Raw genomic sequence first — 12,311 nt, 5'->3', positions numbered from 1 at the left:
TCCAGTGGGGACGAATTGATAATCTGTGAGGAGGGGGATGTACACGGTGATATATCGGAGGGTGAAGATGAGGTGGACATCTTGCCTCTGTAGAGCCAGTTTGTGCAAGGAGAGATTAATTGCTTCTTTTTTGGGGGGGGTCCAAACCAACCCGTCATATCAGTCACAGTCGTGTGGCAGACCCTGTCACTGAAATGATGGGTTGGTTAAAGTGTGCATGTCCTGTTTTGTTTATACAACATAAGGGTGGGTGGGAGGGCCCAAGGATAATTCCATCTTGCACCTCTTTTTTCTTTTCTTTTTCTTTGCATCATGTGCTGATTGGGGAGGGTTTTTTGGAAGGGACATCCTGCGTGACACTGCAGTGCCACTCCTAGATGGGCCCGGTGTTTGTGTCGGCCACTAGGGTCGCTAATCTTACTCACACAGCTACCTCATTGCGCCTCTTTTTTTCTTTGCGTCATGTGCTGTTTGGGGAGGGTTTTTTGGAAGGGACATCCTGCGTGACACTGCAGTGCCACTCCTAGATGTGCCCGGTGTTTGTGTCGGCCACTAGGGTCGCTAATCTTACTCACACAGTCAGCTACCTCATTGCGCCTCTTTTTTTCTTTGCGTCATGTGCTGTTTGGGGAGGGTTTTTTGGAAGGGCCATCCTGCGTGACACTGCAGTGCCACTCCTAGATGGGCCCGGTGTTTGTGTCGGCCACTAGGGTCGCTAATCTTACTCACACAGCTACCTCATTGCGCCTCTTTTTTTCTTTGCGTCATGTGCTGTTTGGGGAGGGTTTTTTGGAAGGGACATCCTGCGTGACACTGCAGTGCCACTCCTAGATGGGCCCGGTGTTTGTGTCGGCCACTAGGGTCGCTTATCTTACTCACACAGCGACCTCGGTGCAAATTTTAGGACTAAAAATAATATTGTGAGGTGTGAGGTATTCAGAATAGACTGAAAATGAGTGTAAATTATGGTTTTTGAGGTTAATAATACTTTGGGATCAAAATGACCCCCAAATTCTATGATTTAAGCTGTTTTTTAGTGTTTTTGGAAAAAAACACCCGAATCCAAAACACACCCGAATCCGACAAAAATAATTCGGTGAGGTTTTGCCAAAACGCGTTCGAACCCAAAACACGGCCGCGGAACCGAACCCAAAACCAAAACACAAAACCCGAAAAATTTCAGGCGCTCATCTCTACTTATTATACAGCAACACTGGACATATGGCCAGTGGCGCATCAGTTCACAGAAGCGCTCACTGCTGAACAAGCAGTTTGCCAGGCAGGGCACCGCAAACGTAGGCAGCTCTCCCAGAAGGAATAGGAGAGAGGGAGATTCTGCTCTGCCCAGCATCCCGGCACAGAGGATTTTATGTCAAAGAGCAAGCCGTGTTATATGTATGTATGTGGGGAGGAAGGCATGCTCACTGTATGTTTGGTTTGCAAGTATGCCATGTGTGTTTGCTGTGTGTGTGTGTGTGTGTGTGTGTGTGTGTGCGTGTGTGTGTGCGTGTGTGTATATGTATTATATATATTTATTTTTATTTTTATTTATTTTTTATATATATATATTTTTTTTTTTTTTCTTTCATTTATTTATTTATTTATTATCGCTCCAGCGTCATGCAATACGATCAAGGGGAATTACCCACAGGGGATCAGTCTAATATCTAGGACATGAAACTGAGTTAAATGAGATGGGGTGTGTCCAACATCATTCCTGGCAATTAGCCAGGTTCGGTTTCCCTAAATAGTAACCAGAGAGACAGTGAAAAGCATTATGGGTAATATTAATCAATTAGGTATTTCCTCCTAAGGAGTTATTCTCATAATAATACCGTTAATACACTTAGTTTGATTATTTGAAAATTATAAATCTATGCACTTTTAGTTAAGTAATCTCCATTCTAATATAGTAAATGGAGCACATATATATAGAGCACCAATCACTTTGCAAGGGAAGTGATGTAATCACTTTTTCCTTTATAAAGGGTGGGTATCAGGTCCATTGCCTCATTATACAGAGACTTGGCTGTCAGCACTGCACTACTGGAGGGTAAGGTTTTGTTTTTGTTTTTACAATAGTATATTATCAACTTTGAAAGTGGTCCCATTTATTAGTATACACTTTGTACCAACTATATGTATTTTATTGACTGGTTAACCACTAATCATTTATAAATGTAATTTTTTAAAGAGTATATGATATGCACTAATTATATATATTCACTATATAAATATGACAGATTTATTCATGAATATGAAACTAAGTTGTATGAGTTATACACTCACTTATATAATTTTTATAGTTAATAGATCTTCCCCTTACTAAGTGAAAGGAGTATTTGTTTCCCCATGGGGTGGGAACTCTTTGTACCATACTGGTACTTTAATGGATGGTCTAATTGATATCAACCCAATTAATTTACCAGGTCTACCACGTGTTCTAAATTGGTTAGACATTATACCCATTTCAATTGCCTTCACTCCTGAGTCTGAGTGTCAGGTTCAAGCTGCTGACCGATGAGGTATGTGCTATATTATAGAGATTTCTTTAATGATTGGCACTAATGAACTACACCCCCTGTGAGTAGCACTTTGAGTAATTTGTTTGAATTATTCGATCATAGATCAGTGATACCGTCCATAAAGGATGGGTTTCCCTAATAAACATATCATGTGGGTTCACTATACTGATGGTTAATACAATTAGTCCTGGGTTTTCCAAATATGAATAAATGGCTGGTTATAATCAGATCATTTAGTAGAGGATCGTTGTATAGTGGTAACATTGGTGTTTGTTATAGCCAATTCTGTGGCTTTGTTCTGTATCATATATAGAAACCACACGGGTTAGTCATGAGATCTGTTCATTAGTGATCAGACATTAATGATACCAGAATTTTTATAATTATGGTCAAAATAAGATAGGGGTCTATTTATGAACTCATAGGTGTTCTTATATATAATACCCAATTAATCAATTTATTAGGTTCCTTATGCTTGTGAACCAGTTAGATTCTATACACATATGAATCTTCCCCATATTCGAATATCTGAATGTCAGACTCAAGCTGATGATATATGAGGTATGTGCCGTTCCATTGGATTAATCCCAATCTCTGCCTAATTGAACAAAAAGTGTCCTTTAATTAATAAAGGTTATTAAACGTTTTTTAATTAGGTATGGTCCTCGCTGTATCAATCAAGTCCCATTGAAATATTGAAACGTTGTTCATACATCTTTGAATGACCTTTTATGTGCTGACAATATGTTCTGAAATGAAGAGGTATGTTTTTCACAACCTGTGCTTTTTGGTTCTCTTTTTTTCCTCTTTCTTCATGTTATTTATTCTGTTTTCCTCCTCATGTTGCTATGTCATGTTCTTTTGATACCAATATGTCATGTTATATGTGAGTGTAAGATGCTTATTGCTATGTATTTGTTTTGACTTATTATTCTACAATTGTAGATTTTACCCCTGATGAAGTCTTGGAACAAGACGATACACGTTGGGTTATTTATCTATCTATTATCTGATGTTACCTCCGAATCTACAATAAGGAGAAGGAGGAAATCGTAGTGATATATCTACGCTTTTTCCTCATCACTACAAACTGATTGTTCAAATTGTGCGACAAATGTAAATGTATCAACTCTGTATACTTATGAACATTTGTGTCGGGTTTATATGTTTTAATAAATTTTTATGTTAGTATTTGTTATCTGACGTAATTTATCCGGAGAGTACTGTAAGGGTTCGTTTTTTGGTAGGGCGTTGATATAACTCCCCTGGCACCATCTCCTCTATTTCGTTTCATATATAGATATAGATATAGATATAGATATAGATATAGATATAGATATAGATATAGATATAGATATAGATATAGATATATATATATATATATATATATATATATATATATATATATATATATAGATACAAAGGTGGCTGGCACTCCGTATTGCTGTAGGATATTTGCCCAGGTGCCTTCCTTACCACTCACGGGACTTGGTATATGCAGAAATAAGCAAAGGCACTCACGCCTATATCAATCAACGTTTCAGTTTTATTCCAAAAACTTTCGTCAGGATACAAACAAAAAGTGAAACACATACCTTTATAGAGAAAGACATCACAGTGTTAACTCGTGGTTCTCATGCCGCGGTCAACGGAAGATGACGTCACATACGATGCGACGGGTGCCAGGTCAGCACCTCTAATCCGTCAGCCGTTGCTAAGAGACAAGCAAATACAAAGTGCATAACTTAAAACCCAAAGTAAATAAACACCAAAAGAAATGCAGTCATCAAACCTATATGCGGGGAATAAATTACAACAGTCAGGGGTATTCCATGTTTGAACTGCTGTAGCCATGAAAAAAAAATATATATATAATATTCATAAACGTAGGTAAATAATATACCTAAGGTGCATATATGGACTTAGCGCTGTAAAGGCATGCAGACAATATCACAAGCAAAAATAAAGGTTACTGAGTAATACAGCTGCTGCAAAACATCAAAAAAGACAAGCAAACAGCTACCCCGATATATAAAAAAGACCACATGTATTTTTGAACAAAGGACGCTGCATAAGGCGCCACAGGTATAGGAAGCGCCACTCGAACACTCAGTCTTAAGCAACCAGTCTGTCCTCATGTTACATCAGACCGCTGGACAGAAAAAGTGGCAAATTGCTCTGATGAGAGTAGAGGACATCACAAATAGCAGTTCCAAGAGTTATATTCATTAAGTCCTGCTGGAGACACAGTGTTTAAGTTGTGGATCCAGCGTGTTTCCAAGCGCAACAGTTGTTTGCCTCTGTCTCCCCCCCTGATGCTGATGGGTACATGATCAATAATCTTGTATTTCAATGTAGATAAATTGTGCTGGAAGGTCTTGAAATGTCTTGCAACTGGCTGGTCTTGATTACCACCTTCAAAAGCTTGTCTTATGGCCAATCTGTGTGTAGCCATCCTCTCCTTGAACATACAGGTGGTCTTACCTACATAGAACAGACCACAGGGGCATCTGATATACCCATTAAACATGTCTTAACCTGAAGTACCAGATTTGTTATCTACTCCCTTATATAGGAATTCATGAAGATCACTTTCCAGTCCACTATTGCTTAAGGCTGCTTGTATTGCTTTTAAACCTCCACTATGTTCTATAATAGTATACAATGACCGGACGTCTGCCGTGACTAATATCATCCCTTCTTCCCATTGTAACTCGTTCATCAACCTTAGAAAATCTCTTGAATCTTTCAAGTGTGCCTTGCTCTTCAGAACTAACGGTTGTAGGAAATAATCAATGAATTCCGACAAATTCGAGGTGATCGAGCCTATCCCCGATACAATTGGACGTCCTGGGGGTTTCACCGGGTCCTTATGTATCTTCGGTAGGACGTATATGACCGGGATAGTAGGCTCTGCAATACAGAGAAATTTAATTTCTCTTTCCTTCAGGGTTCCCTTTTGATGGTACTCCTCCACTAATTTAATTAGAGCTTTTTGAATTTTCTCCGTTGGATCGGATCTCAGTCTACAGTATGTGATCCCTTCACCTACTTGTCTAAGTACCTCATTTTCATAATTCTCTCTTGTCATAATGACAACCCCCCCCCCCTTGTCCGTAGGTTTGATCACCAAATCTTCATTGGTTCTCAAGTTCTTTAATGCACCTCGTTCCTTAAATGTCAAATTTGGTCTGGAGACTTTCGTTTCCATTGCCTGGATGTCATCCGACACCAATTTTAAAAAAGTTTCTATAAAGTTACCTTTTACATGCAGTGGATTAAAAATAGATTTAGGTTTGAAGGGAGTATCCGTAGTTAATGGTATACTTAAAGGGGCGCCATCCTCTTTCATTAAGAAAAACTTCTTAATGCAGATTTTTCTCACAAATTTGTGCAAGTCTACAAATGTGCCAAATTTATTTAGCGGAAGTGCAGGTGCATATTTCAGACCTTTTTCTAAGAGGGAAATCTCCTCCCTTGCGAGAATATGAGTACTTAAATGAAATATCTTGATTTTCGTTTCCAAAGTAGGTAATGCTTCCTTAACTCCAGATGACGTCCCTACTGCGTTGGTTCTATTTTTTGTTTTCCTCTTGGATCTCATCTTTTTCCTTTTCAACCTCCCACCCCTGGTCCCTCTCTTTCTCACCTTGGGTACCTCTGATTCCTCCCCCTGGATAAAAAAGGAGCCGGGGATTGTGGCTGTTCCTCCAATACTCTATATCTATTCTCTATATTGGTTCTGATGGGAGTATTTCTGCTTCTTTCGGCTCCTCCATTATAATTTCTATTTCTAGGCCAGTCCCTCCTATTAAAGGTATCAATGGAGTTTTTCGGTCTCCATTCTCTTTCCTCTTCTTCAAAGTCCCTTGGTCTATATTCTCTGTATTGAGGTGTTCTTAATCTCTGGTAGTTTCCCCGCCTTGAATCATTGTTGTGATTTTTGCTATTACCGCCTCTGCCACCATTTAGTCTTCCCCTTTCTTGTTGGGGATGATTTATTTTTCTCTTATTGATTGGTTGAGAACGTATAGGGGGTGATCTCTCTGGCCTTCTCTCTTCAGCTTCAGTGTCTACTTCATCTTCTATATCCTGTTCCTGTTCTCCTAATAACTCGCTTTTTTTATCTCTGTTGAATTTTCTGACTTTTCTTTCTATCAGTGTTTTCTCGTTCTTTTTCAAGCTATTCTCTATCCTTTTTTCTAGCTCTTTAAATTCCTGTAGATCCTTAAATGGATTAATTAAAATCCTAGAATTGGCAATTTCTGCCTCTAATTTTACTAATTCTTGTTTCCTATCCACAATAATTAGATTTATCAAGGATAACGAACATGTATCTAGTATCTTTTTCCACTCTGCTGAAAAAGTCTCATTAGAAGAGGAGAATGTTACATTCTTTTGGATGAGTAGTCCTCTAGGAATAATCTTATGGGAGAGGTACCTATCCAGGGTAACCATCTCCCACCAGATTCTACTTTCTCTCAAAAGGACCCCCTCCAGTTTTTTCATTAGTCCTTCCAGATTTTCATCTGTGAGGACTGAGGAATCCCCTTCCTCTCTGAATACATAATCAAATGTGGATTTACGATTGTCTCTTATTTTAAACATACTATGCAGCACAATCTATTCACTATGAAGGAAACAGAAAGGTAGTACAGAAAAAAATAGGAATAAATCGTGCGCAATGTCAAACAGCAGCTGGTAATGTCTCAAAGGCTCCTAGAGGTTTCCTTCACCCCTCACCCACAAAGTGCAAAACGAAATAGAAAATGGAGACTGAGACTTAACTAGCGCTTCTGGTTCCTGATGATAGTTGTTTTCCACAGGCTTCCGTCACTCACGGATATAAACCGTAAAAATATAAATATAAAGTGCATATAGTGAAATAACGTTTTTAATCGCATAAAATATAGCACACATTAAAAAGAACAATGGTCAGATATTGCACAATTCCCTTCAAGCAGCACAAGATAGACAGGCTAATTACCGGATCATTTAGAACTGTGGTTAAGCAGTTCTAACAGCGCATGGGAGATGGTATGGGGATTTCCGGATAATCCCACCACATACACGTCAGTTCTTACTGGATACCGGTCCTTGTGTCCGTCCTTCAGCTTGTTGGGAGATAACCTACGCGTTTCCACCCCGTGCTGGGGTCTTTTTCAAGGTTCAAAAGTCTGAATGCTGACCTCCCCATTCAGACTGTTATTTAAATGTCCACAGCACCAATAGAAATCCTGATCGCCCAGCTGGACCCTATACATAATCAGAACTACTAGTCCCATGGTCCTCTGCTGTAGGCGTTCCTGTTGTTATGGAGACTCCAATCCTCGTCCAGAACTCCCTCGGTGGGCGTGCTTGTTTCCACGGGAACCCGTTTGTTTTATCCTTTCCATTCGGGCTCCGGCGTTACCTCGCGTAACGTCACTTCCGGCTTCTGTTGTCATGGAGACTGATGTCTCCGTCCGTAACTGGCGGCTCCGTTATCCTGCAGCGAAAAACGTATATCGAATGCAGGTGATCATGTCCCCCTCCTGGATATAATACTAAGATGGTCCAGCATTATAATATCCATTAAGAATTGTCCAAAAAGTCCTTTCAATTTCAAGCGTAACGTCACATCCGGTGACGTCAAAATCATAATCCATTGAAAAATATCCGTCTATAAAGAACAGTGACATTTAAAAACAAGAAGAGATAATTCATCAGGGTAATAATTTAAGTACTCATATTCTCGCAAGGGAGGAGATTTCCCTCTTAGAAAAAGGTCTGAAATATGCACCTGCACTTCCGCTAAATAAATTTGGCACATTTGTAGACTTGCACAAATTTGTGAGAAAAATCTGCATTAAGAAGAATTTCTTAATGAAAGAGGATGGCGCCCCTTTAAGTATACCATTAACTACGGATACTCCCTTCAAACCTAAATCTATTTTTAATCCACTGCATGTAAAAGGTAACTTTATAGAAACTTTTTTAAAATTGGTGTCGGATGACATCCAGGCAATGGAAACGAAAGTCTCCAGACCAAATTTGACATTTAAGGAACGAGGTGCATTAAAGAACTTGAGAACCAATGAAGATTTGGTGATCAAACCTACGGACAAGGGGGGGGTTGTCATTATGACAAGAGAGAATTATGAAAATGAGGTACTTAGACAAGTAGGTGACGGGATCACATACTGTAGACTGAGATCCGATCCAACGGAGAAAATTCAAAAAGCTCTAATTAAATTAGTGGAGGAGTACCATCAAAAGGGAACCCTGAAGGAAAGAGAAATTAAATTTCTCTGTATTGCAGAGCCTACTATCCCGGTCATATACGTCCTACCGAAGATACATAAGGACCCGGTGAAACCCCCAGGACGTCCAATTGTATCGGGGATAGGCTCGATCACCTCGAATTTGTCGGAATTCATTGATTATTTCCTACAACCGTTAGTTCTGAAGAGCAAGGCACACTTGAAAGATTCAAGAGATTTTCTAAGGTTGATGAACGAGTTACAATGGGAAGAAGGGATGATATTAGTCACGGCAGACGTCCGGTCATTGTATACTATTATAGAACATAGTGGAGGTTTAAAAGCAATACAAGCAGCCTTAAGCAATAGTGGACTGGAAAGTGATCTTCAGGAATTCCTATATAAGGGAGTTCAATTTATCTTAGAGAATAATTATTTCTCTTTTAAGGGCACTTTTTACCTCCAGTGTGTGGGCACGGCGATGGGCACCAGGTTCGCTCCCAGTTATGCTAACATCTTCATGGGACAGTGGGAGGAGGAAACTATCTGGAACCACTGTCCCTTTGGAGCGAACCTGGTGCTGTGGAGACGCTACATCGACGATGTCTTCTTTGTGTGGAAAGGTGGAGAAAATTTACTAGAGGAATTCTTTACATATTTGAACACCAACAACTCAAATATCTTCTTCACCTTTGAAAGAAGTATTAATGCTATTAACTTTCTTGATGTGACAGTCTATGTGGAAAATGGAAAATTTAACACCATGACTTTCAAAAAACCAACTGATTCTGGAGCCTACATAAATGCAAAGAGTTGCCACCATCCAGACTGGTTAGGCTCAATTCCTGGGGGCCAATTTAGGCGACTCAAAAGAAATTGCAACCAGGAAGAGAGATATGAGGCACAGGCTGAGGAAATGCAGCTCAGATTCGTGGCATCTGGCTACGATAAAGAAAAGGTTGCAGTTGCCAGAAACAAAGCAGCAGAAATGGATCGAGATCTTTTGTTACAGTCCAAAACTATTGCTGAGAAGAAAAATAATTCCAACTTTGAATGGGCCTTTATAACATCATATAATAGCCAGTATAAGAAGATTGAGAAAACTTTGGCAAAACACTGGGGGATACTAAAAAATGACCCGATAATTGGGGGTTTTGTCCCGAATAAACCGAAGTGTATTTTTAGAAAGGCACCGAACCTAAAAGCCAGTCTTGTTAAAAGTGCTCATCCTCTGAAAAAAGCAATGAGTACTATAAAATCTAAGGTTTTTTTTTCGATGTGGCCTATGCCTAGGATGTAGAGGCATCCAGTCAAAGGCCAGTAAAATTACTGAGGTCACTATTAATAAACGGGACTGGAAAATAACAGATTTCATTACATGCAACTCTTCTAATGTAATTTATGCAATAGAATGCACGTGCGGCCTTTGGTACATAGGCCGCACCACGAGAGCATTAAAGGTCCGTATCGGTGAACACCTGAGAAATATTAGAAATGGTTTAAACACACATGCATTATCTGAACATTTCAGAGTTGTTCATCAGAGTAAAACTTCAGCTATTAGACGTTTTTGTGGCATTAAACATGTGAAAGGTAACTGGAGATGTAAGAATATTCCAGTACAACTAGCAAAAAAAGAGATGCAATTAATCTATGAATTTGGTACCCTGAAACCAGGAGGTATCAATTCCGATTTTGAGGTCAAATGGTTTTTATAATCCCTTTTTTAACCCTTTTTTTAACCTTTTTTTCCATCCTGTTTAAGATGTTTATTCGGCAGCTCCCATTGAGAAGTTCAATTTTTAATTGAGAGTAGGCATGTGGGGAAAATTTTAGTTAATTTATTGATAAAATGTGTTTTAAATTATTATTACCCTGATGAATTATCTCTTCTTCTTGTTTTTAAATGTCAAACTGTTCTTTATAGACGGATATTTTTCAATGGATTATGATTTTGACGTCACCGGATGTGACGTTACGCTTGAAATTGAAAGGACTTTTTGGACAATTCTTAATGGATATTATAATGCTGGACCATCTTAGTATTATATCCAGGAGGGGGACATGATCACCTGCATTCGATATACGTTTTTCGCTGCAGGATAACGGAGCCGCCAGTTACGGACGGAGACATCAGTCTCCATGACAACAGAAGCCGGAAGTGACGTTACGCGAGGTAACGCCGGAGCCCGAATGGAAAGGATAAAACAAACGGGTTCCCGTGGAAACAAGCACGCCCACCGAGGGAGTTCTGGACGAGGATTGGAGTCTCCATAACAACAGGAACGCCTACAGCAGAGGACCATGGGACTAGTAGTTCTGATTATGTATAGGGTCCAGCTGGGCGATCAGGATTTCTATTGGTGCTGTGGACATTTAAATAACAGTCTGAATGGGGAGGTCAGCATTCAGACTTTTGAACCTTGAAAAAGACCCCAGCACGGGGTGGAAACGCGTAGGTTATCTCCCAACAAGCTGAAGGACGGACACAAGGACCGCTATCCAGTAAGAACTGACGTGTATGTGGTGGGATTATCCGGAAATCCCCATACCATCTCCCATGCGCTGTTAGAACTGCTTAACCACAGTTCTAAATGATCCGGTAATTAGCCTGTCTATCTTGTGCTGCTTGAAGGGAATTGTGCAATATCTGACCATTGTTCTTTTTAATGTGTGCTATATTTTATGCGATTAAAAACGTTATTTCACTATATGCACTTTATATTTATATTTTTACGGTTTATATCCGTGAGTGACGGAAGCCTGTGGAAAACAACTATCATCAGGAACCAGAAGCGCTAGTTAAGTCTCAGTCTCCATTTTCTATTTCGGGTTGTTACAAATGCACTGGCTGCATAACTTGCAGCTACATGGAAACTGGAAGGGATTTTTGCCATCCGCACACTGGCAAACGTATACCCATTAAACATGTCTTAACCTGCAGTACCAGATTTGTTATCTACTATATCAGATGCCCCTGTGGTCTGTTCTATGTAGGTAAGACCACCTGTATGTTCAAGGAGAGGATGGCTACACACAGATTGGCCATAAGACAAGCTCTCGAAGGTGGTAATCAAGACCAGCCAGTTGCAAGACATTTCAAGACCTTCCAGCACAATTTATCTACATTGAAATACAAGATTATTGATCATGTACCCATCAGCATCAGGGGGGGAGACAGAGGCAAACAACTGTTGCGCTTGGAAACACGCTGGATCCACAACTTAAACACTGTGTCTCCAGCAGGACTTAATGAATATAACTCTTGGAACTGCTATTTGTGATGTCCTCTACTCTCATCAGAGCAATTTGCCACTTTTTCTGTCCAGCGGTCTGATGTAACATGAGGACAGACTGGTTGCTTAAGACTGAGTGTTCGAGTGGCGCTTCCTATACCTGTGGCGCCTTATGCAGCGTCCTTTGTTCAAAAATACATGTGGTCTTTTTTATATATCGGGGTAGCTGTTTGCTTGTCTTTTTTGATGTTTTGCAGCAGCTGTATTACTCAGTAACCTTTATTTTTGCTTGTGATATTGTCTGCATG

At 39.8% G+C, this 12,311-nt stretch overlaps 1 protein-coding gene and 1 long non-coding RNA gene across 3 annotated transcripts in view; one reads left to right on the top strand and one right to left on the bottom strand.

Annotated features, from left to right (window-relative positions):
- CARNS1 (carnosine synthase 1) overlaps positions 1-12,311 on the bottom strand; it is a 96,050-nt gene that overhangs the window by 33,506 nt on the left and 50,233 nt on the right. The window lies entirely within an intron of this gene.
- LOC135054987 (uncharacterized) lies at positions 2,025-3,716 on the top strand. Of its 2 annotated transcripts, XR_010243608.1 has the most exons (5): positions 2,025-2,053; positions 2,430-2,525; positions 2,990-3,086; positions 3,182-3,287; positions 3,471-3,716. It is a non-coding gene; the product is annotated as an uncharacterized LOC135054987 (long non-coding RNA). The 2 variants fall into 2 exon arrangements; XR_010243607.1 differs by lacking the exon at positions 2,990-3,086.

The sequence above is a fragment of the Pseudophryne corroboree genome, chromosome 3 (assembly GCF_028390025.1).
Source record: "Pseudophryne corroboree isolate aPseCor3 chromosome 3, aPseCor3.hap2, whole genome shotgun sequence".
NCBI lineage: Eukaryota > Metazoa > Chordata > Amphibia > Anura > Myobatrachidae > Pseudophryne > Pseudophryne corroboree.
The sequence above is the reverse complement of the archived record's forward strand: the minus strand, read 5'-3'. Positions and strand labels throughout refer to the sequence as shown.